The 23,177-nt window shown below is 36.0% G+C and overlaps 1 pseudogene; it reads left to right on the top strand.

The window, feature by feature from the left end:
- Positions 1-18,357, top strand: part of LOC121497675 — a 124,429-nt pseudogene extending 106,072 nt beyond the window's left edge.
- Positions 18,358-23,177: the final 4,820 nt, after the last annotated feature.

Below are 23,177 nucleotides of genomic sequence, written 5' to 3'. Positions count from 1 at the left end.
AGATCTATATGATATTTTCTTTTCTGTAAACATTTTGAAAGCAAATTTGACAAAATGCTATATAGTGTTAGTTTGGGAGAGCGATTCATGGTATTAGTTCTGTTATCCTCTATAACTTTATTTCTGAAGTATTTTCTCATAAAGATATTTAAGAACATAGTAGTAGTAGATACATGCAATACTGTACAGTGGAAAGAATGAACTTTTTGTTGTTTATTTTTGTTTTCAAGTTGTTATTCAAACTCTAATTAATTAGCATATAATGGAACTTTGGTTTCAGGAGTAGAATTTACTGATTCATCACTTTCATGTAACACTCAGTGCTCATCACCAGTGCCTCCCTTAGTACCCATCATCTGTTTCTTTTGGAATCTAAGGCAAGAGCTTTGTGCCCTTGAGAGGTTTTTTTAGCCTCTTTGAAGTTTCTTCTTTTGCAAAAGGACAGATAATAACTTCTGCTGGCTGGTGTAGCTATGAAGGCTAAATTAACTGGCCTAAGAAGAGTTGTCTAATATCTAATACATGCACAATAAATATATTAACTATCTCATGCCGTGGACATTACTTCAAGTCACACACATATATAATTGCGTTTTATTATACCTGGCAATATTCCTGAAAAGTTTACTTCTGAGTCTAAACCAGTCAGGAATAGGTTTGGCTACACAAGAGTTTTATGTTGTTGTGGAATGGTTTGTTGACTATAATGCCTTTAGGAAAATGAACCTCTTCTGTCTTTCTCTCCAGCCATCTTTGGCATGTGGTTTGTCTCTCGTACCACTCCCTTCCAGTCACGAGATGACCACACCACATTTGCTGTTATGTTTTCTATTCAGCCATGAAAAAGAGCCAAGTCAGTTGACTCTTTTGAAAGCTTTCTAAGAAGCTCCACGAAGTTTCTATATCATCCTCATCTGGCATCTGTATCAGCAGGAGAGACTTGGGACAGCAATCTTGTAGCTGGGCATGCTTCCTTGAACAAAAGCGGACTTCTATTAGCAAGCAGATGAGGATAATGAACAATTGAATTGGGAGCCAGCAGGACTACTGCAGAGATCATTGTTTTATACATTCCAAGAGGACCTTCATTTTGAGTCAGGTCTGCTCAACTGGAAATGATTTGGGGTGACAATCTGATTGGAAATGAATTTTTTTATTTGATTTAAGCCTTTGTGCATAGCAGGTGTACTGCTCTTATTTAGATGGCATGTATATTTGGGGTGTGGATGTAGGAGAGGGAAGTGGTTGATGGTGCTGATGGGTACAGAGCTTCTGGAGTCCCTTAGAGTCCTCAGGTGAGCCAAGGCTTCCGGCAATTTTGCTTTTAACATCTCTGGGCACAAATGTTTCAACAAGTTGTCTTTGCCTGTGAACTAAACCAGTACAGTGTGAAGATCACAACTCTTCATAATGTGTTTTCATGAAGGGAATTCACTTGATTTTGGCAGAATTATGCTTTTCTCCTTCTATTTTTTTTTCCTTTTCTTCTCTTGGTTTTATAGGAAGAAACTATTAGAACTAATATTTTTTAAAGAGAAAACAATATTCCTCCCATGAGAGATCTTGCCTGAAGCAACATCTTTTATATGGTGCTTCCTAAGGCACTAAGTCCAGCCTTTTATAGACATAGTACAACACAGGTGTGCTAGAGCTGCACTAATGAGCAGCATACGCTTTTAGTTACATTCTCATTTGTGGTGTCATCAGGTTCCAAGAAAACAAGAATATTGCAAATTTAAGAGAGGAAAAAAAAAAGAAGATTCTGAGGCTCTTTTAAAAGTTAAGTATGCTGGGGATCATAAATAAAATAAAAAATTTGACTTATTACAGTGCACCTCACTTACAGCAAATCATTGACCAGTGAAAATTACATGGACAAAGAATGTTTTAAAGTCTATAAAAAAAAAAGAGAGAGGAATAAAACAGGTTTTCCTGTGATGTCAATTTGGGCCAACCTTGACCAACCTCCATTCTAGAATCAAAGTTTGGCCTAGTACCTTGATCTTTATAGAAGTTCTGTTAACAATGGCTTTTAAACAGGGTAAAAACTGAAACCAGATTAATGACTTACCTCAAGTCTTAATTTCCCCAGATACTATACACCAAGCCTCGGACTCCTTAAAGTTCTATTTCGCTCATCTACAAAAGTCAACTTCAGATTTTATCTTGGTGTCATTTGGAAAGATCACTCCTATTACAATCATAGGTGGTTATGATAGGGCACCTGGGTGGCTCCTTCAGTGAAGCATCTCCCTTAGGCTCAGGTCATGACTCCAGAGTCCCAGGATCAAGCCGGAGTCGAACTCCCTGCTTAGTGGGGAGTTGGCTTCTCCCTCTGCCCCTCACCCTACTTGTGCTTTCTCTCTCTCTCTCTCTCTCTCTCTCACACACACACACACACACACACACACACACACACACACACAAATAAACAAATAAATAAAGTCATAAAAAAAGGTGGCTATGAATCTTCAGGATCTATTTGCAGCTACAAACAATATCTGGATTAATAAGAACCACCTTGGATAAGGACATATGCGTGATCTCTTTACTGTAGTCATAAGAAATAATGAAGACACACAATTCACAATAATACCCTCTTCTGTTGCATAAAAATTTAAAATTGTCCTAGATGCTAATATGTGCAAAAAAGTTAAAGTATGCTTCCACTTTGATTTTTAGCTCCAAACATCAGGCAGTGAGGCTGAAGACAGAAAAAGCATAGTGATGAGCAAAAGTATTAGCCTTTCATGGCTAATGTTATAGTGTGTGGGTGTGAAAGAAGTGGGAGAAAATAGAAGATTATATTTATACATTCTGGACTGTTGAGTCCCTTCCAATGGTGACTGATCACTCAGGAATGGTGAAGCCAATCACTAGAGGGGTGAGGTCAGACAGTAGACCCCACCCAAAGCCTAGGACTTAGAGCAAAAGTAGAGTAGAGGAGAGACCAAGTCACATACCAGTCAATTGGCAGATGACACCAGGTCCAACCAGGGCAGGTGCAAGAATCAGGGTCCTGGAGCCAGGTAAGATGAGAGCTGACTGGAGTTGAGGACAAAAGGGAACAAAGAAACACATCTCCATTTGGGAGAGCTCAGTTCCTTGTGGGTGCTTCTTACAAAGGCATGTGCCCTTCCCTGCCCTTAAATATCACGCTACCTCTGGTATTTGAGGGGTAGCATTTGATAATATTTCATCAGGTTGTCATCTCCCCCGCACACACCTTTCTAGTTTTGACACATTTCACACAGTTGTCATACCCACTGTCCTCAGACAACTCTGTGTGCTTCGGACAAACCAAGCTGTGCTAATACAAATGTCTGTAACTGATAAGGAATGAGGCATCTGGAAGATTTATTGCAGTGAAGACCAGAAAAGACCTCTGTCCCTTCTCCTTCTCTCCTTGGAAACTGGTGCCCTTTCATCTTTCCATCTAAACACTTGTTCTTCCAAATTTTCTATTATTTGCCAAAGCAAAGAGAATTCTTCCAGCTATCAAATCTGTCCCCTTCATCTTCTACATGGAGCCTCATCATATCTGCCAATCTCTGCTTTCTGAATAGCTTTCAAATTTATGCTTCCTTGTTTGTCACTATCATCACCTAGACCAGACCCTGATCCCATTAAACCTGGATTATTTTAATAGATTCCTAATTTGATGAGCTTGTCCCAGTCTTTCCTCTCCTCTATATATTTTCACTGTGGGATCCCTGTGCAATCTCCTTACCTGTGACAATGAGTCTAAATTCCTCCTGTAACACTTAGGATCTGGCCCACCTTCTCCATCTGATCACATTTCCCCGCCTGCCCCTTCTTACCACTCATCTCCTTATTTCCAGTTTGGTCATATTTTGCCCCACTTATTCTAATCCAGTCTCTGTTTACCATGACTTCGCCTTCCTCTCCAGTTATCCAAATGCTACTCATAGTTCCAAGTTCATGTCAAATTATCTCCATTAAGTCTTCTCTGAAACATTTGGTCCCATTAAATTCCATAGCCCTAACTGTCAATACCATACATTTAGGAATCTAGAAGATTATGTTCTGGTTTGTGTTATTTAATTCTTGTTTTATAAGTTCAAGATTGCCTCCTTAAACTGCTCTTTAGGGCAATGACTTTGTGATACATTTCTCCTATATTAAGCTGTCATCCTTGTAGTGGACATGTAAATGGCACACTATGGTTGTTTAATATATATTAGTAATATTTGAAAACATGAAAAAATTACATAAAGAAGGGCTCTTGGAAAGTCAGCTTGGGATTTGGAGAGGTTTAAACATTTTATACACAAGAATTAGTTTGAAGGCACACACAACGAATGAAATATTCTGCTCCCTCTGACCTTTGGACCAGCAGCAATGCTGGCACATTATACTCTATTTTTTGGCCCTTCTACCACAGTTTCTGGGCTGCTTAATTGGCCGGCATTCCAAGTTCATCACTGGAATGTAAGACATCACCTACACATTTAAATAAATAGTTAGCTCTGACCTCCTGCTTTTCCAAGTGGACTGGTGGTTCCAAAAATGGGACCCCACAGCTCTGCCACACCCTTTGCAACTTGAAGAAGGTTCTGTGTGATCTCCTCACATCTCTGTGTTAAATTCACCTTCTCTTCCCCTGAAAATGATGCTACAGCAAGACAGGGGTAATATCAGAGCCCATGGGAAATAGAAAGATTAAACAAATTTGATTTTAAACCGAGAAACAATTTTCATCCTAAATAGCTTGCATACATGGTACCTTCAGTTAAACAAAATAATACGATTTTTATTAAGCATCAAAGAAGCAGAGAGCCTGGCTGAAGTTGTATCTAGCTGGGGATCTGCTCAGTGGTTGGATGATCTGATTAGTAGACACTATAACAAAGGTAGAGAATATACTCAGAATATGAAAATTGATTAAATAACATAAAGTGAAAATTCTCTTCAATTAGATCTCTCTATTCCATCTTCAGGGACTATAGTAAAATTATTTAAAACGTGGAAACCATGTAAATTTTATAAAATCATAAAGGAAAGGAAAGTTGATTTTAGACTATTTAAATAACACCAGGACTGGGATCAGGGAAAACTGAACTCACAGGCATTATCCACAGGCAGAAGTAGAATCTGGGAGTCATCAATTAATTTTGAATAAGACCATCTCATTTTTATTATTCTTTTTTAACACATGTGGTTTAGAATTTCAATAATCAAACCATAATGGGTTGAAAATACCGAGTTGGCTCACCAAATCTTTGTGTAGACGAGATTAGCTTTCAATAACGTGCTGACTAATCTCACTCATCCTAAACATATTATTTTCAGATTTGACTTAAATAGCTAAGTTACCACTTTATCTCTTTCTTTGTCCAAGCCAATCTCTTCCCTCCCTTCCTTTCACAGTGCCATCTTTTCTTCTTACTCAATATTATCAAACCAAACCACAAATCTAATTAAGCGGTCTTGATGCCAAAATCTCTGCTCCTGGAGAAATGCATCATGCAGCACATCTAGGTAAGTGAATTAAAAAAGCATCCAGGCAGGTATCTGGTGAATGTCTCAGTTCATCCTTGCATAATAAACTATCTTCTCCTGCTCATTCATTTGTCAGTCACAGTAACTAAGGATTATTATTTGCTGAATGTACGTGACACCAGCAATTTGCAAAGTCTGTTGGCAAGAAAATCAGGTTAGAATGACAGAGTGAGAAATTAAGCAGAAGCCTGATGTAATTAGCTACAACAATCAGTGCTCTAATTTCTGATTTATTGTTTCCTGTTTTCCTGCTGTGCTCCACTCTGTGTATACTGTATGTGCTTCATATAGGTCAAACAATTGCCTTATCAGTCCTGGCAAAGCGAGGGGTCAGAGTTAACAATATTTATTTAAACATGCAGGATGCTTCCCACTGCAATTAGGAAATAACTATTACTAATAGGTCTTTGGCAGTACTTCCTCATTTATACAGTTTTTGGGAAGAAAAAAAAGAAACAGAAACAAGGAAGAATTGGGATTCATTTCTTACATATGTACAAGAGTTGGTTTAGTTCTTCTTGTAAAAGAATTTTCCGTACTTTAAAGAAAATCTATGATTTGAAATAAGCCAAACAAATTGTTGTTGTCATAGCTGAATGTTCATAAAAATATGGAAAAAGTATCCTTCCTGATAATTAATGTGGTTATATTTTCAAATCTCTGTGAAAAGGTTATTATTGACCCCTCCCCCCTTCCGTAAACTCTATGGAGAATTTCTTTGCTTTCCATCATCCAGCCACAAAACATAAGATGGAATTAGTAATTTTTTTCATGTTTAAGAAAGCATTCTTTAAAATTGCATGTAGGGGGGATCCCTGGGTGGCGCAGCGGTTTGGCGCCTGCCTTTGGCCCAGGGCGCGATCCTGGAGACCCGGGATCGAATCCCACATCAGGCTCCCGGTGCATGGAGCCTGCTTCTCCCTCCGCCTGTGTCTCTGCCTCTCTCTCTCTCTCTCTGTGACTATCATAAATAAATAAAAAATTAAAAAAAAAATTTAAAATTGCATGTAGGGTCTACTTTGAAGAGGAAAATCATGAACATTTTTAAAATCAAAATAGAATTTTTAAAAAATATTTTATTTATTTATTCATGAGAGACAGAGAGAGAGAGAGAGAGAGAGAGGGAGAGAGAAACGCAAGCAGAGGGAGAAGCAGGCTCCATGCAGGGAGCCCGATGTGGAACTCGATCCCTGGGACTCCAGGATCACGCACTGAACTGAAGGCAGATGCTTAACTGCTGAGCCACCCAGGTGTCCCCAAAATAGAATTTTTAAAAAGAAACCTCTGAAATAAAGCAATAAATTCCTAAAAGATAAAAAATGCCACTGTACTTAAAATAATGTTTAAGTTTCTGAAAAGATGAATATAACTCAGTTCAGTGTAAATTCAGATGAAACTTTTATCATTGGCCATGTAAAGAACAATATTATAACATTTTGCAAAACAAAGGGACTAGATATGATGAAATAAATATTTTTATCTTTATTCCTTTTTTAAAAAACCAATTTTAGGTTTTTATTTTCATTTCAGTTAGTTAACATACAATGTTATTTTAGTCAGGTACAAAACAATTGAGGTACAAAACAATTCCATATGTTTTTATTCTTTTAATTTCAAAATTTTACATATCCAGTGCTCCCAGAGCACCATATATGTACAATAAGATGAAATAGAATGTTTACAAGGCCTTCAGGGGGCCCTCAGCTGACTACAAAGCAAGATGGGCCTTAGAAGGACAACATCGAGGGTCAGGAGACCTGGATTTTTTTTTTATCTAACCCATTTCTTTCATTAACTAGTAGCTTTGAGCAAGTCATTTGCCCTCTCTAGATTTCATTTCCCTTATAGATAAAATAAGAAGTTTAAACTAGATCTTTAAACCCTTTTTTGAAAAAAAGGTTTATTTATTTATTTGAAGGGGGTGTGTGTGCATGTATGTGCAAGGGTGGGGGTGGCGGAAGAGAGAATCTCAAGCAGACTCCCCGCTGAGCATGGTGCTTGACTGAGGGGTGGGGGGCTTGATCTCACAACCTTGAGATCATGACCTGAGCCAAAATCAAGAGTCGGGCACTTAACCGACTGAGCTACCCTGGCACCCTGATCTTTAAATCCTTTTTATAATAAAAATTAGTATAAATCAAGCACCTGTGCTCTGTGTCAGCCATTATACTAAATATTTCAGAAACCCTATGTCTTTTTTTTTTTTTGCTACTAATACAACTAAATTAAAACATTATCAAATTCAAATTAAATTAAAATCTAAAACATTATAATGGATAAAAGAGGGGCATTACTTGTAAAACACATGAGGAGAAAGATTACATATTATATTTGCCCATATTTCTGCTTTTATCATTGTTCTGTCCTTCCTGATGCTCTGTGATTCCCTCATTTGTCATTTCCTTTTCATTTGAAGAACTTCCTTTAACTATTCTTGAACAGTTAGTCTGCTAGTGACAAATTCTTTTAGTTTCCATTCATAAGAGAATGTCTGGACTTCCTCTTCATTGCTAAAGCACAGTTTCCTTGGATATACAATTCACTGTTGACAGTTCTTTCCTTACAAGTTGACAGACATTCCATGTTTTTTAATTCTCCAAATGGCCTATGAAATAGGAAATCATTATATCTGCTTTATAGATGAGAAAACTGAGACTAAAATTCAGTGACTTGCTGAGGTTATTCAGCTGGAATGAGACCCAGGGATCATTCCAAATCAGGTTAATCTGTGCTCAAAACCCACGTGCTTGAACTTTTTGTTCTGCAGCCTTACATCTTAAGCTCTTAACATATTAGAATTCTAATCAAACATACATACAAATACATGGAAATCAACATTATAGTAGATCTTAAACCAAAATGTAGAAATCCACAAAGTTCTGCTGAAATAAGATTAAGTACATTAATGTGTGAGCATCTAATTGTATTTGTGTCTAAGAATAGTTCCATGAAAATGCAGAGGAGTTCCAAACAAATAACATGAAATTAACCACTAAATAGCTGCTGAGCACCTATTATGTTCTTAATTCAGAATTCTATCCTATAGAAAGGTATAGACATTTAAAATGCATCTTCTTCTCCCGAGAGATTAATGATTCAGTTAGAGTGATAACCTATGTTATACATTTATGATAAAATTTGAGGTACACACAAAAAGTACTGAAGGATTTCAGCTGAAAGATTTCAAATCTCAGAGCAAGAACAGCCAGAAAATATTCATGGATGTGGTAAATGAATATAATCTGAATTAATGGCAATGAGAAAGAAGAGCTTTACTGGGAAAAAATGGCAGGAAGATATTGTTGTAGCTATTCCCTAAAGGATTGAATAGAAACAGGAGTGTTCAAGAAAGTCTATAGAGTTCGGGCCTGACTGGTAAGAACTGAGTAGATAGAGGCCAATGGCATTTAGGGGAACATCTATGAGGATCTCCTGATTAAAGCTGACCTCAAAGACATGTCTTAAAGCAGATGCCTGAGCTAAGTTTTGAGGGATAAATAGATGATGTCTAAATGAAGAACCGAAATAAGGGTATTCTAAGCACAAGATAAGCATGCTTGAAGGTGAGATATACCACTACATGTTTGGGGTTCTGAAAGAAGTTTGGAACAGGTGAAATATAGGCTGCTGGAGTGCAGGATGGGAGAGATAACACTAGAAAGGAATACTGGACAAAGTCTTAAAGTGTCTGTTATATCTTCCTCTGAAGATAACAGGGAACAACAAATGGATACTTGGGTTGCTTCCAGTATCTTGGTTATTGTAAATAATTCTTTTTCATTTTCTTTGGACAAATGCCCAGTAGTGGAATTACTGGATCGTTAGTAATTCTATTTTTAAGTTTCTGAAGAACCTTCATATTGTTTTCCATGGTGGCTGCACCAATTTGCAATCCTACCAACAGTGCACAAGTGTTCCTTTTTCTCCACATCCTCACCAGAGAAACAAAAATACCATATGATTTCACTCATGTGTGGAATTTCAGAAACAAAATAAATGAATAAACAAAAAAAGAGACAAACAAAAAAACAGACTCTTAAACACAGAGAAAAAACTGGCAGTTGCCGAAGAGGAGGTGGGTAGGAGGATGGATGAAATAAGGGAGATTAAGAGTACATATATTTGGATGAGCACTGAGTAATGTATAGAATTATTGAATTATCATATTGTATACCTAAAACCAATATAACACTATATGTTAATTATATTTCAATAAAAAATTGAAAGGGACAGAAGAAAAAATAATAGGGAATAAGAATAACATGATTGGACTTGAATAAGCCAGATATTCAGCATAGATGATTATGTTATCTGGAAAGGTAGTTTTATTTCTTACTTCTCAATCTATATACCTTTTATTTTCCTTTTTGTTTTATTGCATTATCTAGAACTTCCAATACGGTAGTTGAAAAGAAGTGGTGAGAGGCCTTATTCTCAATCTTAGTGGAAAAGTTTCAAGTTTTTCATCATTAAGTTTGTTAGCTGTAGAGTTTTTCTGTTTGTATTTTGGTGGTTTTGTTTGTTTGTTGTAACTATTCCTTATCAAGTTGAGGAAATTCTCATGTATTCCTAGCTTATTAAGAGTGTATATCAAGAATGGATGTTGGATTTTGTCAAATGCTTTTTCTGCACCTATTGATACGATCCTGTGATTTTTCTTTTTTAGCCAGTTACTGTAATAGATTATATTAATTGATTTTTGAATGTTGAACCAACTTTGTATACTTGGGATAAATCTCACTTGGTTATTGTATAATTCTTTTAAATCCACATTGTTGGGTTTTATTTGCTAATATTTTGTTGAGGATCTTTCCATCTATGCTCAAAGAGAAATTAATCTTTAATTTTCTTTCTTCATAATGTCTTTGCTTTTGGTAATAGAGTAATGCATCACAGAATGAGTTAGGAAGTATTCTCTGAAAGAGATTGTAAAAACTGGCATATTTTCTTCCTTTAATGTTAGATCGAATTCAAAAGTGAATCTATCTGGGCCCCAGCTTTCTATTTGGGGAGGTTTTTCATTATCAACTCAAATTCTTTAAGAAATATAGCCTGTTCAGTTTTTCTACTTTTTCTCGTGTGAATTTTGGCATTGTATGTCCTTCAAGGAACTGGCCCATTTAATCTACATTATCAATTTATGAGAATAGAGTTGATTCATAGTATTCCTTGATTATCCCCTTAATGTCCAAGAGATCTATAGTGATGTCCCTTCTTCTATTTCTCACATTAGTGGTTTGTATTGTTGCTTTTTTTCCTTAGGTAGCCCTGTTAAAGGCTTATCAATTTTATGTATCTTTTCAAAGAACAAAGGTTTGGTTTTGTTGATTGATTTCCTATTTTCAATTTCTGCTTATTTCTTCTCTTTACTCTGAATTGAATTTGCTCTTCTTTTTTTTTTAATTTTCTAAGGTGTAGACTTAGATTACAGATTTTATATTATTTATTTTCTAATTTTTTTAGATTACAGATTTTAGATTTTTCTTCTTTTCTATTATTTTCATTTAATGTTACAATTTTCCCTCTATGGGCTGCTTTTGCTACATCCCATAAACTTTGTTGTTTCCATTTTTATTTAGTGCAAAATATTTTTGAATTTCTCTTGATATTTATTCTTTGATCCTTGATTTATTTAGAAGTATGCTGTTTAATCTCCATGTATTTTGAGATTTTCCACTTATCTGTTACTGACTACTAACTTAATTCCATTGTGATCTGAGAGTGGAAAGAGTATGATTTCTATTTTTTCAAATTTGCTAAAGTGCATTTATGGTCCAGAAAATGGTTTGTCTTGGTTGAATGTTTCATGTGAGCTTAAGAAGAATGTCTATTCTGTTGTTTGATGAAGTAGTCTGTAGATGTCCACTATAGCCAGTTGTTTGATGGTGCTGTTGAATCCAACTATAACCTTATAGACTTTCTTACTCTATCTGCCCATTTCTGATAGATGGGTAATAAAATCTTTAACTCTGTTGTGGACTCTATATCTCTTTGCAGTTCTTCCTTATGTAGTTTAATGCTCCATCATTAGGCACATACACGATAAAAATCATGTCCTGTTGGAGACTTGATCCCCTTGTCATTTTGTAATGCCAGTATGGTACTGGCATAAAAAAAGACAAATAGACCAATAGGACAGAATCAAAAGCCCAGAAACAAATCTAAGCATATACAATTAACTAATATTTGATTAGAGAGCCAAGAATACTCAATGGAGTATTCTTTATTGTCAGTAGTATTCCCTACTTCAAAATTTTCTTCCACATGCAATTAATATAGCTATTTATTTATGCTTTTTTAAAAATTAGAGTTATTATGGTATATGTTTCTTTATTTACTTTTAATCTGTATGGGTCTTTATATTTAAAATGGGCTTTATATACACAATATATATTTGAATCTTGTTTTTTTTTTTTATCCATTCTGACAATCCCTGTCCTTTAATTGTCCAGTTTAAACCACTGATGCTTAAGGTGATTGTTGATATAGTCGAATTAATATCCATAATATTTATTAGTTTTCTATTTGTGGTCTCTGTTCTTTGTTGCTTTTTATCTTGTACTCTTTTTCTGCCTCTTAATTGAACATTTTATATAATTCCATTTTTTTCTCCTTTCTTAACACACCAGTTACACTATTTTTTATAACTTTTTTTAGTGGTAGTTCCAGAGTTTCCAATATGCATTTATTATAAATCTAAGTATACTTTCTAATAACACTATACCACTTCCTGGATAGTGTGAGTACCTTGTAATAACAAATTAATCCTAATTTCTCTCTCTCATATGTTGAATCAGGAGCAAAAGGAAGATTCTTACTTTCATCATTCCAACTCAACATAGTACTGGAGGTCCTACCTAGAGAAGTCAGGCAAAAATCAGCATTTTTAAACTAACAGTTAATTTTCTGAAAAAGAAACAAAAATAGGGACACCTGGGTGGCTAGGTGGTTTAGCACCTGCCTTCGGCCCAGGGTGTGATCCTGGAGTCCTGGGATCAAGTCTCACATTGGGCTCCCTGCATGGAGCCTGCTTCTCCCTCTGTCTGTGTCTCTGCTTCTCTCTCTGTGTCTTTATTTATAAATAAATAAATAAATAATTACAATCTTTAAAAATGAAGAAACAAAAATAATTGATTTAATTTACAATTACATCAAAACAATAAAATAGGAATAAATTTAACCAAGAAGGTGAAAGATCTCTATTAAAACTATAAGCCAAAAAAAAACAAAAAACAAAAAAAAACTATAAACCATTGATGAATAAAACTGAAGGAGACACAAATAAATGGAAAGGTATCCCATGCTCATGAATTGGAAAAAGTCATAGTGAATATTGTTAAAATATTATCTGTAGACTCAGTGCAATCCATATTATGGCATTCCTTATAGAAATAAACAAAAATAATCCTAAAATTTATGTGGAACCACAGAAGACCCTGAATAACAAAAGAAGTCCTGAGGAAGAACAATGCAGGAGGCATTACACTTTCAGATTTCAAGCTATATATAAAACTATAGTAATTAAAACAGTATGGTACTGGCATAAAAATAGACAAATAGACCAATAGGACAGAATCAAAAGCCCAGAAACAAATCCAAGCATATACAATTAACTAATATTTGATAAGAGAGCCAAGAATACTCAATGGAGAAAAAAACAGTGTCTTTAATAAAGGGTGATGGGAAAATTGTATATCACATGTAAAAGAATGAAAGTTGATCCCTATCTACACCACTCACAAAAGTTAATTCAATTAGATTATTAAAGGCTTAAATGTAAGACCTGAAATCATAAAACTTCTAGGAGAAAATAAGAAAAAAATCTCCTTTACATGGATGTTGGTAAAAATTTTTTTGGAAATCATACAGAAAGCACAAGCACCAAAATCAGGTACGAGGGGGACAACATCAAACTAAAAAACTTCTGCACAGCAAAAGAAACCATCAACAACAGAGTGAAAAGACAACGAATGGAATGGGAAAAACATATTTGCAAATCATATATCTGATAAGGGGTTACTATACAAAATTTACAAGGAAATCATATAGCAAACAATAACTCAAGAGCAAAATTAATAACAAAAATAATAATCCAATTCAAAAAGCGTAAAGAACCTGAATCAATATTTTTCCAGAGAAGATACGTGAATAGCAAAAAGGTACATGAAAAGATATTCAACAGCACTAGTAATTAGGGAAATGCAAATTAGAACCACAAGGAGATACCACCACCTACCTGTTAGAATGGCCATCATCCAAAAGACAAGAGAGAACAAATGCTGGTGTGGATGTGGAGGAAGGGAAACCCCTTTGCATTGTCAGTGGGATTGTAAATTGACAGCCATGATAGAAAAACTGCATGGAAGATACTCAAAAAATTTAAAATAGAACTACTATATGATCCAGCAATTCTACTTCTAGTGATATAAAGGAAAGCAAAACACAAATTTGAAAAGATATCTGCACCCCATGTTTATAGCAGCAGTATTTATATAGCCAAGACATGGTAATAACCTAAGAGTCCATAAGTGGATGAATGGATAAAGTGGATGAATGGATAATGTGCATAATGCATAATGGGATATTATTCAGCCATAAAAAATGAGAAAATCCTACCATCTGCAACAACATGGATGGGCTTTACAGGCATTATGCTAAATGAAATAAGTCAGGGAAAGACAAATACTGTATGATCTCACTTGCATGTGGAATCTAAAAGCAAAACAAAATAAAACAAAGCAAAAAACACCAAACTCAAAAAAAAAAAAAAAAAAAGACATCAGATCTGTGGTTACCAGAAGGAAAGAGTGGAGGGTGGAGGATCTGGGTCTGGAGGAATGTAGTCAAAATATACAAACTTCCAGGGATGAGACAAATAAGTACTAAAGATGTAACGTGCAACATGATGACGAATACTGTTGCATGATATATAGGAGAGTTGTTAACACTGTAGATTTTAAGGGTTCTAATCGCAAGAATTTCTTTTCTTTTTATTGTATTTATATGAAATGATAGATGTTAACTAAACCTATTGCATTAATCATTTCACAGTACATATAAATCAAACCATCATGCTGTACACCTTAAACATTTACAGTGATGCTTGTCAAATTGTTTTTCAAATAAACTGTTAAAAATGCAGTTACTATTATTTTAAACAAATTGTTGTATCTGTTATATCAATTAAGAGTAAGAAAATTTAAAAAAATTAACTTTACTATTTCTTCTTCAGTGCTCTTTCCTTCTTTATATAGATCTGAGTTTCTGACCTATATTATTTCTCTCCTCTGTAAAGCACTTCTTTTCACATTTCTGTAAGGCAACTCTAGTGGCAACAAATCCCCTCAATTTTTGTTTGTATGAGAAAGGCTTTAATTCCTTCTTCCTTTTGAATAATACTTTTTCAGGATACATAATTCTAGTTGGTGTTTTTTTTCCCTCAACACTAAGTACTTCATTCTCTTCTCACTTGAATGGTTTTTAAGACATCAGATATAATTCTCATCTTTGTCCTTCTATAGTCAGGGTGTGTCTTTGCCTCTTTCGGGATTTTTCTTTATCTTTGATTTTCTATAGTTTAAAAAATTGTATTCCTGGTGTAGGGTTTCTTTCACATTTTTCCTGCATGATGTTCTCTGAATTTTCTGTATCTATGGTTTGCTGTCTGACATTATCTTGGGGGAAATTCTCAGTCATTACTGTTTCAAATATTTATTTGTTCCTGCCTCTTTTTCTTCTCTTTTTGGAATCCTTGTTACACATATGTCACACCTATTATAGTCGTCTCTCAGTCTTAGATATTCTCTTCTCTCCCCTTCAGTCTTTGTCTCATTACTTTTCAAGTAATGGGAGGTTTCTATGGACATATCCTCAAGCTGAGAGATTCTTTCCTCAGTCCTTTCCAGTCTATTAATAAGCCCAAGCATTCTTTATTTCTGTTACAGTAGGGTTTTGGGTTTTTTATCTCTAGCATTTCTCTTTGGCTGTCTTCATGATTTCCATCTCTCTAATTACAATTGCCCTTTGTTCTTGTATGCTGTATATTTCATCCATTAGAGTCCTCGGCATATGAATCATCATTGTTTTAAATTCCTGGTATTATAAATCCAACATCCTTGCCATGTTTGGTTCTGATGCTTGTTCTATCTTTTCAAATTGTTGGAGGTGGGGAGTTCCTTTTGGCATGCCATGTAATTTTTTTCTTAACAGTCACACATGATGTGCTTGCGTAAAAGGCATTGCTATAAAATAGGTCTTTAGCAATGTGGTGGTGAGATGTGGGGAAGAGAAATGTTCTATAGTTGTATGATTAGGTTTCAGTCTTTTAATAAGCCTTTGCTTCTGGACTATGAAGTTCATAAGTGTTTCTTAGTTTTTTCCTTCCTTCTTTGGTGGTAAAGAACAGCTAGAATGGGCTGGAGTTGGGATATTTCCCTTCTTCCATATGAAAGGCTAGAGTGACTGGAGTTTGGTTTTCTTATCCTCTAAGGCAGTTAGGCTCTGATAATATGTGGTTCACATGTCAATTTCTACACAGGAGTCTCTGCTCCAGTAAGCTGTGACTATCTGTATTCACCTGTCTCTCCAATAGTGGGGGCCTTGGTTTGCCCTGTGTTCTCATTTTTCTTTTGGATCTTAGGAGAGCTGTTGATTTTCTGTCTGTTCACTATTTTACTTGTGATTAGGATTAAGTGGTAACTTCCAGGCTCTTTATGTATGGAACCAGAAACAGGAAGCCCCTAGTTTTTTATGTGAGTGATAGGGTAAACATTGGTGTCATTTATAGAAACAATATTTATCATTAGTGAGGTACTGTTGATGTTTATACAGGGATAGCTATGACATAAACCTATACATGGTCCATACCAAGCTATACTATGAGAGGCATACATTCCTTAACTCTTTCATTTATCCCACAAATATTTACTGAGTGCAAAATGGGCTCTATGCTGTATTGAGAAAACAATGGGGAACAAGTAAGACAGATCTTTATTCTCATGGCAGAAACTCCGCTGTTCAAGGTATCTGTCAGAAGGTGAAAGTCCCCATGAATGGTAATTGGCTGATGTTGAGCCACCCAGTTGTGATCTTTAAGAATAGCAGGACAGGCAAAATGGACAACATCCAGGTTGGAGTGCTAATGGAAGTCATCTAGTGTAGTGTAGTTCTGGATTATAAACTTACATTTCTCACACACACACACACACACAAAAAAAAAACCCAGCCACCTTTAGAAGAATGATGGCTTACAAGAATCTGGATTTAAGAAACTCTGATTTCTTCAAAACAATTGCCTTGAGCTAATAGAGAAGGCCCTATGTACTAAGGGCTAAAACTGAGGACAGTGAATTTTGGTGGGCTGCTGTTTTCCTTTGACATTGGTAACTAACTGCTTTTTGAAATATCCCTGGGCAACATGTCCCAGTGCACCATAGGCAAGAATGAGGTGCCACCAGAATCCCACCAGAACATTGATGCCAAAGTCTTTTCTATGTGCCTCCCACCTTAGAGGATGATGTGGCCCTGCTCAAGGACTTTGCTTAGTTCATAGTAAGATGTCCATAATCCTGTATGCATTTTCCAGAAGCAGCAGTATCTGTCTTCTTGTGGCTGTGAGAACATTTGGATCTACCACAACTTTCTGCACCTGTGCAGCAAGACCTTTGACTATAAGATCCCCTATACCATGATACTTAATCTCTTTTTGCTATCCTACAAGGACCAGCACCAGATGTTCTTTGTGATCAGCCTGGATTTGTCCATAGGGAGAACCGAACTTATTTCCACTGCCTGATCCATCTTTTCTCCAAGAAAAAGGACATTTTCTTGACTCCCATTATGAATGAAGATGAGACGGAGAAGCACTTTGACAGACAGATCACCAAAAACATGTCAAGATCCCTCCAAGAGATAGTTAATCGGGTCATGGAAACACTAGTGAACCACAGGTTTACAGTTCCAGACAACTTTCAAAAGCACTCAGAGACCCTCATCACCTGCTCTTATAAGGCAAGTTCAAGACTACTTTATCTTCTGTAGCAAGGTTTTATCTAGGCTCATAAGCCACCCATGCATATCTGCTCTGACAAGATCTCCTTTGTTAATTTTGCCTGTGGCCTCACCACTTCTTGTTCCTTGGACTTTGATATTGAGACCAAGCAGGGCATTCAGAACACTGCCAGAAGCATCAAAAGGTAGATGTATGGGAAACTGATTTTGTTAATGCAAAAAGTTCAAATCAAAAATGAAATACTGAAAAAGAGGATAAATCAAAATTACAATAAATAGGCTTCTAATTGCGATGAAGATGAGTGTGATGCCTATTTGGAACTAATAAAGGATGCCTACTTAGAGAATGTCATCAACAACAGAGATGACTCAGGAGAAGGAGCCAATTAGGCATTCAACTCAGGTGAGGAGGAGGAAGAAATGGCAGAGAAGTTTGACAGCAATGCCTCTGCCAGGTCCTACAGTAAAGAGGATGACAGTGACAAGAATGAAAAGAACAGGAAACACTTCAAAAAGACCAAGAATCATGAGGGTTGCAAGAATCCTGTGGAGATGGAGAAGGGCAAAGACCTCTCTGTCCCCAAAGGGCATATTTAAGCACAGATGCTATGACTCAATGCTGGGTGGTGTCAGAGCACCTTAGCATTAGCATTATGGATCTTCCCAAGAAGGCTAACAAGACCTGGAAGGGAATGTCCAAAGAGAAGAAAGAGGAATGGCATTGCAAGGCTGAGGATACCAGGAAGGAATATAAAAAAAGCTGTCAAATAATATAAAGGACTCCACAGTGAGTCTTCTAAGAGAGAGAAGTCAAAAAAAAGGAAAAGAAAAAAAGAAAAGAAAAGAAAGAAAAGAAAAGAAAAGAAAAGAAAAGAAAAGAAAAGAAAAAAGAAAAGAAAAGAAAAGAAAAGAAAAGAAAAGAAAAGAAAAAAGAAAGAAAGAAAAGAAAGAAGAAAGAAAAGAAAGAAAGAAAAGAAAAAAAAGAAAGAAAAGAAAAAGGAAAAAAAGAAAAGAAAAGAAAAGAAAAGAAAAGAAAAGAAAAGAAAAGAAAAGATGGGAAACAAGTCAATGCCTTCTGGGGATTCATTCTCCAAGTCATTCTCAAGGGACTAAGCAAGGACTTTAAAAAAATAGTCCATGTCCTATGATGACAACTTTTAGGTAAGAATAAGAAGGAAAAAAGAAGAAGAAGAAGAAGAAGAAGAAGAAGAAGAAGAAAGAAGAAGAAGAAGAAGAAGAAGAAGAAGAAGAAGAAGAAGAAGAAGAAGAAGAAGAAGAAGGAGAAAAGAAAAGAAAAGAAAAGAAAAGAAAAGAAAAGAAAAGAAAAGAAAAGAAAAGAAAAGGAAGAAGAAGAAGAAGAAGAAGAAGAAGAAGAAGAAGAAGAAGAAGAAGAAGAAGAGAAAGTAGCCAGTACTTCCCCAGCTTAGAGGACTGCATGACAGGATCCTATAAGTAGAGAGGAGAAAAATATTCTCTCCTCACTCTTGTCCTGTCACACCTTAGTCCCCCCATCCATATTTTGGTACCAGTTTCTCCCCATGTGAAATATCATCCTGATATTTATGTGCCATCCAAACAAGTTCTTCTGATGGGCATCAAGAGAGGTGTCTTATCTGCTGCTTCACACTGATGAGTATTTATTTTTTTTTAAAGATTTTATTTATTCATGAGAGATGCACAGAGAGGCAGAGACATAGGCAGAGGGAGAAGCAGGCTCCATGCCAGGAGCCCAATGTGAGACTCGATCCCGGGATGCCGGGATCATGCCCCAAGCCGAAGGCAGATGCTCAACCACTGAGCCACCTAGGCATCCCTGGATGACTGTTTATAACTTGTGGAGAGATTGGGTGGGAGGCAGGGCAATGTAGGATCAAAATCCTCCTAATTCTCTAGCTTTAAGAATATGTTTGAGTTGCTACAGCAGGGGTCCAGTGAGGTCAGGTCTGCAGCATCTAACTGGGGGCTTTTTCTACTTTTATTTTGTATCTCTGGTCTGTAAAAATCAACATTTCATAGAGGGAAATGACTTTTGGGGAGAAGGAAAAGAAAAGAGTGAACAATTTTGCCAAACACTACTGGTTGGTAGAGAAAGATGAAGGCAGATAATAATAAATGGAAGTTAATTGATGAAGTCTTTGACAAAAGCAGATTCATGAGATTTGGGGCAACACATCAAGGGATTCAATATTAGGCTCGACCACTTAATAGCTTATGACTTTGAGCAAAAAGTGAAATCTTCTGAGCATTAATGTTTTCAGCTTGGCTATCTGGTTATAGTGGCTACAGTCAAACTAGTCTGATGATTAACAAAAGAACACATGGGAAAGCTCTCATGACTCAAAAAATAAATAGTTGCTTTCTGTTCCTCTTTTCCTGAGTCAAAAATTGAAAATATTATTAATTAACTAGTTTTGTTAAAGCCAAATAAGGTCCAGGTACTGGAATTTAGAGAATAGATGCTTATATTTCTGAAGCTACTCTTCCACTCACAAATTTAAGACAGCAAAGTTTAAACTTTGTAATGGAAATGGTCATAAATTAAATAGTCACATAATAGTTAATAATTCTAATAAATGCTTTAAATTTCTATCACAAAGAAAATAAAACATGTTTCTTGCACTAGGAACTGATTTTTTTCTAAAATAAAAGCAAAATGAAAGAAGGGATCTTGACAATGGGAGTATTAATAAAATTAAAGGCATATTAACTTAAATTAAAATGGTAATGATGTCCCAATAGGAATGAATAAATTCTTTTCAGACTGAGGAAACAATTTCGTGGGGAATTTGTGGCAAACGAAATGCTATCCTTGTAATGGAATCTATCATTTGGCAATTAATTAAACATTTTGTCTGGGTTAAGTTTTAATTACTGCACAAATATTCTTAAAGCAACATGAATTTCTGTCAAGACATTGAAATAGTTAAAACATTTTAGGAATGTTTGGAAAATACCTGAGAATTTCTGTAATACATTCTTAATTGTGTCTTCAGAGAAAGAAAACTTTTAATTTTAATGGAGTCTGATATGTCTACTTTTTTCTAAATAGCTAGTGCCTTTTGTGTCCTATTAAAACTTTTAACGATTTTTTTAAAAGATTGTATTTATTTATTCATGAGAGACACAGAGAGAGAGGCAGAGACATAGATACGCAGAGGGAGAAACAGGCTCCACACAGTGAGACTGATGTAGGACTTGATCCCAGGACCCCAGGATCATGCCCTAAGCTGAAGGCAGACCCTCAACCACTGGAGTCACCCAGGTGTCCCTTTAAGGGGTTTTAAAGTTCTTTTATTCATTCATTTATTCAATAACATTACTTTTTGCCCCTCTGGGTCAAAAATAGGATACCAAAATGAACAAGATTAATCACAGTTCCTAAAGAGCTCCTTGTACAATTATGGAAGTGTGCCAGGCATTAAAAAGACACTTAGTACAAATAAGTATACATTAAAAACTAGTGTAATGGGGTGCCTGAGTGGTTCAGTCAGTTAAGCATCTGACTTTGGCTCATATCATGACCCCGGGGTCCTAGAATCAAACCCCGCATCTGGCTTCTGGCTCACTAGGAAGCCTGTTTCTTCCTTTTTCTCTGTTCCTCCCTTGCTCATGCTTTTTCTCTCTCTTCCTCTCTCTCTGTCAACTAAGTAAATAAAATCTTAAAAATAAAACAAAATACAGTGTGATAAATGTTATAGCACAGACATACATGATATGCCAAGGGAGCAGAAAAAAAAAGGAGGTTAATTCACACTGCTAGGGGGATAAGACTTACTTAAGAATTAAAAATATATTTCCAATACATCTAAAGGCTGTAGAAATAGTATATTCAGTCTTATTCCTGGGTTTATGTCTGGCTTTATTAGCTATATAAATTCAAATAATTATTAGCTAATCTGAGTTTCAGCTTTGCCCATCAATAAAATAAGCATGGTAATGCCTGCCTGTTGGGATAATTAAAGGTTTAATGAGACAATTTGTAAAAGGATTGACCTATAATAGTTTCTCAATAAATGCAAATTCCCTTCACCTCTACTTTATCTTAATTTATTAAATCCATCTCAGTTTAGGTAAATTATCAATTGAAACCAGAAAGCTGGGGGCATCACAATGCCAGATTTCAGGTTGTACTACAAAGCTGTGGTCATCAAGACAGTGTGGTACTGGCACAAAAACAGACACATAGATCAATGGAACAGAATAGAGAACCCAGAAGTGGACCCTGAAATGTACGGTCATCTAATATTCGATAAAGGAGGAAAGACTATCCATTGGAAGAAAGACAGTCTCTTCAATAAATGGTGCTGGGAAAATTGGACATCCACATGCAGAAGAATGAAACTGGACCACTCTCTTTCACCATACACAAAGATAAACTCAAAATGGATGAGAGATCTAAATGTGAGACAAGATTCCATCAAAATCCTAGAGGAGAACACAGGCAACACCCTTTTTGAACTTGGCCACAGTAATTTCTTGCAAGATACATCCACAAAGGCAAAAGAAACAAAAGCAAAAATGAACTATTGGGACTTCATCAAGATAAGAAGCTTTTGCACAGCAAAGGATACAGTCAACAAAACTAAAAGACAACCTACAGAATGGGAGAAGATATTTGCAAATGACATATCAGATAAAGGGCTAGTTTCCAAAATCTATAAAGAACTTATTAAACTCAACACCAAAGAAACAAACAATCCAATCATGAAATGGGCAAAAGACATGAAGAGAAATCTCACAGAGGAAGACATGGACATGGCCAACAAGCACATGAGAAAATGCTCTGCATCACTTGCCATCAGGGAAATACAAATCAAAACCACAATGAGATACCACCTCACACCAGTGAGAATGGAGAAAATTAACAAGGCAGGAAACAACAAATGTTGGAGAGGATGCGGAGAAAAGGGGACCCTCTTACACTGTTGGTGGGAATGTGAACTGGTGCAGCCACTCTGGAAAACTGTGTGGAGGTTCCTCAAAGAGTTAAAAATAGACCTGCCCTACGACCCAGCAATTGCACTGCTGGGGATTTACCCCAAAGATTCAGATGCAATGAAACGTCGGGACACCTGCACCCCGATGTTTCTATCAGGAATGGCCACAATAGCCAAACTGTGGAAGGAGCCTCGGTGTCCATCGAAAGATGAGTGGATAAAGAAGATGTGGTCTATGTATACAATGGAATATTACTCAGCAATTAGAAACGGCAAATACCCACCATTTGCTTCAACGTGGATGGAACTGGAGGGTATTATGCTGAGTGAAATAAGTCAATCGGAGAAGGACAAACAGTGTATGTTCTCATTCATTTGGGGAATATGAATAATAGTGAAAGGGAATATAAAGGAAGGGAGAAGAAATGTTGGGAAATATCAGGAAGGGAGACAGAACATAAAGACTCCTAACTCGGGGAAACGAACTAGGGGTGGTGGAAGGGGAGGAGGGCGGGTGTTGGAGGGGAATGGGTGACGGGCACTGAGGTGGACACTTGACGGGATGAGCACTGGGTGTTTTTCTGTACGTTGGTAAATTGAACACCAATAAAAATTAATTTAAAAATAAATAAATAAATAAATAAATAAATAAATTTCAGTAATTGTACAAAAAAAAGAAAAAAAAAGAAAGAAAGAAAGAAACCAGAA

Source organism: Vulpes lagopus, chromosome 8, assembly GCF_018345385.1.
Source record: "Vulpes lagopus strain Blue_001 chromosome 8, ASM1834538v1, whole genome shotgun sequence".
Classification (NCBI taxonomy): domain Eukaryota; kingdom Metazoa; phylum Chordata; class Mammalia; order Carnivora; family Canidae; genus Vulpes; species Vulpes lagopus.
The sequence above is the reverse complement of the archived record's forward strand: the minus strand, read 5'-3'. Positions and strand labels throughout refer to the sequence as shown.